This window comes from Carcharodon carcharias, chromosome 2 (assembly GCF_017639515.1).
Source record: "Carcharodon carcharias isolate sCarCar2 chromosome 2, sCarCar2.pri, whole genome shotgun sequence".
NCBI lineage: Eukaryota > Metazoa > Chordata > Chondrichthyes > Lamniformes > Lamnidae > Carcharodon > Carcharodon carcharias.
In genome coordinates, this window is record NC_054468.1 from 222,129,350 (window position 1) to 222,134,285 (window position 4,936).

Genomic DNA, 4,936 nt, shown 5'->3' on the forward strand with positions numbered 1-4,936 from the left:
GATTTATGTTCCAAGAAAGGAGGTTTTTTATCTACAGCTGCTACCTTAGATATAGTAACTGATGTAGGAACAGGAGTAATCTATTAAGCTAACAAGTCCATCAATTCATTAACCTCCCAGCTCTATCTTTTTTAATGTCAATTCACTGTCCCTATATACTTTTTACACATCTTTGATCCATACATCGCTTAGAACATAAGAAATAGAAGATAGGAATAGGAATAAAAACAGGAGTAGGTGATACAGCCCCTCAAGCCTGCTCTGCCATTCAATAAGATCATGGCTGAACATTGACCTCAACTCCCCTTTCCCTCCCTGATAAGGATAGTTTGCTGATGACACAAAACTAGGTGGGAATGCGAGTTATGAGGAGGATGTAAAGAGGTTTCAGGAGACTTAGACAGGCTATGTGGGCGGAACTTTTTGTTTCTGAAACTAAGTGTGACGGCGGGCATGTTCCGCGTCTCTTTTCACACCAGTAAGATTGGCAGGTATTTACGCCGATTCCACTTTCAGAATATCATTAATTATGCACAGTGGAGTATCTCTCCGAATCACGTGCCAAGTTGGGAACTGATTTGTCCACCCTGCCTTTACCTAACAGGGTCGAAGGTCCGGGTGCCATACTTAAACGTCACCCAAGCACACACTATAAGACCATAAGATGCAGGAGCAGAAGTAGGCCATTCGACCCATCAAGTTTGCTCCGCCATTCAATGAGATCATGGCTGATCTGATAATCTTCAACTCTACTTTCTTGCCTATTCCTCAAAGCCATTGATTCTCTACTGATTAAAAATCTGTCTGTCTCAGTCTTGAATATACTTAACGACACAGCCTCTAAAGCCCTCTGTGGTAAAGAATTCCACAGATTCACCACCCTCTGAGAGAAGAAATTCTTCCTCATCTCTGTCTTAAATGGGCGACCCCTTATCCTGAGATTATGTCCTCTGGTCCTAGACTTTCCTACAAGGGGAAACAGCCTTTCTGCATCCGCCCTGTCAAGCCCCTTAAGAATCTTATATGTTTCAATAAGGTTGCCTGTCATTCTTCTAAACTCCAATGAGTACAGGCCCAACTTACTCAACCTCTCCTCAGGAGAAAATCCCTCCATACCCGGGATTAACTTAATGAAGCTTCTCTGGACTGCCTCCAATGCCAGTATATCTTTCCGTAGACAAGAGGGCCAAAACTGTTCACAGTATTCTAGATGTGGTCTAACTCGTGCCTTGTTTAGTTTCAGCAAGACTTCCCTATTTTTATACTCCATTCCCGTTGAAATATAGGCCAACATTCCATTTGCCTTCCCTATTACCTGTTGAACTTGTATGCTAGCTTTTTGTGATTCATGCATGAAGATGCTCCAAATCCCTCTGTGCCACAGCTTTCTGTTGTCTTTCTCCATTTAAATAATATTCAGCTCCTCCATTCTTCCTGTCAAAGTGCATAATCTCACATTTCCCCACATTATATTCCATCTGCCAAGCTTTTGCCCACTCACTTAACCTGTCTATGTCCCTCTGTAGACTGTGTCATCCTCACCACTTGCCTTCCCACCTATCTTTGTGTCATCTGCAAACTTGGCGATAGTAAATTCACTCCCCTCATCTAAGTCATTAATATATATTGTAAATAATTGTGGCCCCAGCACTGATCCCTGTTACAGGTTGCCATCCTGAAAAAGCCCCCCTTATCCCAACACACTGCCTTCTATTAGTTAGCCAATCCTCTATCCATGCTAATGGGTTCTTATCTTATTAAGTAGTGTGGTACCTTATCGAACACCTTTTGGAAATCCAAATATATTACATCTTCTGGATCCTCTTTATCTATCCTGCTTGTTACCTCCTCAAAGAATTCTAATGAAATTTGTCAGGCATGATTTCCCCTTCATGAAGCCATGCCTACTCTGCTTGACCATATTATACATTTCTAAATGCTCTGCTATTAAATTCTATTATTGACTCTAACATCTTCCCAATGATGATGTTAGGCTAACTGGCCTATAGTTACCTTTTCTTGTCTCCCTTTTTGAATTGGCAGTTTTCCAATCCTGCTGGACTTTTCCAGAATCTAAGGATTCTTGGAAGATTACCACCAGTGCATCCACTATCTCTGTAGCTACTTCCTTTAATATCCTAGGATGTAACCCATCAGGTCCAGGGGACTTATCGGCCTTTAGCCCCATCCGTTCCCCTAATACTTTTTCTCTAGTGATAGTTATTGTATTTATTTCCTCCCCGCCTTTTGCCCCTTGATTATTTAGTATTTTTGGAATGCTGTTAGTTTCTCCTACCATGAAGACTGATGCAAAGTATGTTTTCAACTCCTCTACCATTTCCTGGTTCCCCATTGTTATTTCCCCAGCCTCATTCTCTAAGGGGCCTATGTTCACTTTGGCCTCTTTCTTCCTTTATGTATATTTAAAGTAGCTCTTACTGTCCGTTTTTAAATTACTTGCTAGTTTACGCTCAAAGTTTACTTTCTCCTGTTTTACTTTTTTTTGGTCATCTTTTGTTGGTTTTTAAAACTGTCCCAATCCTCTGGCTTGCCTCTAATCTTTGCCACATTGTTGTTTTTTCTTTCAGTTTGACACTATCCTTAACTTCATTGGTTAACCATGGTTGGTTTACCCCCTTCCTAGTATCCTTCTTCCTCACTGAGATACATCTTTGTTGTGAATCATGAACTATTTTTTAAACGCCTGCCATTGTTCAACAACCGTCTTTTCTGCTAAACTCCTTTCCCAGTCCACTCCAGCCAAATCTGCCCTCATTTCTTTGTAATTACCCTTATTTAAGTTTAGCACAGTTGTTTCCAACCCAAGTTTATCCCTCTCAAATTGAATGCTAAATTCTACTATGTTATGGTCACTGTTTCCTAGGAGATCTTTAACTCTGACATCATTTATTTAACTTGCCTCATTACACATTATCAGGTCCAAAATAACATGATCCCTGGTTGGATCCACAACATATTGTTCCAGGAAACTGTCCTGAATACACTTTATGAATTCTTGCTCATGGCTTCCTCTGCCAATTTGATTTTACCAATCCACATGAAGATTAAAGTTACCCATGATTAATGGTTTTTTACGTGCCCCCCACCCCACCCCCTGCCATTATCTCCTGATTTATTCTCTGTCATACTGTATAGCTACTGTTAGGGGGCCTATAGGGGAGACTACTCTCACCAGTGTCTTCTTCCCCTTGTTATTTCTTACCTCCACCCATATGGATTCTACATCTTCTGATCCAAAGATCATTTCTTGCTATCGTACTTATTCCATCTCATACTAACAAAGCTACCCCACCACCCTTTCCTTCCTGCCTGTCCTTTTGAAAAGTCACATACCCACTGCTTTAATCTTGTAACCATATCTCCATAATGGCTATAAGGTCATACCCATTAACTTCTATTTGTGCCATTAATTTATTTATTTTGTTCCGAATACTGTGTGCATTTAAATAAAGACCCATTTTACCATTTTTCCCCATTTGACCCTATTTACTGCTGTTTTTTTTTTATTCACTATCTCCAGCCCAGCTGTCCCCAAGACAACTTTAGAGATGTCTGTGGAGCAGAAGGAGAAGGCTGCATCCTGCTTCTGCCACGGCGCCCTCCAGGCCTTGATCAGAGGAGTAGGGCAGCATGGGGATGAGCTTTATCCCAGGGGCAGCTCCAAGAAGCACACCAGCCTCAACCCTCCAACCTGAGAGGCCATTGCAGAGCAGGTCAGTGCAGCTGGCCACCAGACTCACACTGCCAGTGCAGGAAGAGGATGAATGATCTCATCTTCTCCACCAGGGCAAGTCAACCTTGAACCCCCTCCAGTATCAAACTCTCATCATGGCATCACGTACTCAAAGGGCTATGCTCTTCAGGGATCTCACAGAACCATTAGCAGGGTACACATATCACCACTGATTGTCTCACAGAAACTTTCACATCACTACCATCTCATCTATAATGCTACTTACACTCCATCCTCAGCCCCTACTGGGGAGGGCTCACTACACACAGGGGCCATGCACCTTTCCCAACCTTTGCTCCATCCCTTCTCATCCCATCCCTTTCTTTTGTCTTCAGTCAGGCCAAGCTGACTCAAAACAGAAGGGAAAAATCCCAGATTTGAGGAGGGACGGCCAACATCGTACTCCTCACCAAATTGTAGAAGAATGCCGTCGAGCTGGCTGGCGAGGACAGGAATTGCTCCTGTGCGGAAGCTGAGATTGGCTTATCCCAGCAACCGATACAGATGACACCTCCATGAGTTCATCACAGACTGACATTCACATTGAGTGACATGCAGTCTTGTAATCTGCCTGCTCATGAACTAAAACTATCTTCTCTCTCTCATAGGCACCAGCAGATCTAGTCAGACAAGGCGGGCCAACATAAGCCCCGGCCCCAGACCACCTTGGAGGAGGAACCTGAGGAAGCCACCGAGTAATAAGCGTCATTGCACTCACTTGCATCCTTCACCTCAGTTGGTCATAGTTCTAGATTAGGCTTGGGGGTCACCTACTGGAGAATACCTCACTGACACACCTCCGCAGCAGTCAAAGACAGTGACAGCATGGGTCTCTGGCACTTGGAGGGCTGCTGGAGATCAGCCATCCGCTGAGTCTGAGTCAGATGATGAGTATCTGTGAGTGGCCACCAGCATAATGTTAGAGATGCAATGACAGGTGGGCAGAACATCAGGCAGAAATACAAGAGTCACTCAGCAGACTGGAGTGAAGAATGGAGGAGTCTATCCACGTTCTATCTGATGTCATTGCTCCGACATGCGAGCACCTCCAGGTCACCATGGAAAGGTTGGCAACCACCATAGAGACGTTGGTCCAGCAGGTTTTGGCAGATTTGTGCTTGGTCCTGGACTCCATGGCTACAGACATTAGTGGGAACCATCACTGCCTAGGAGAAACGGGGC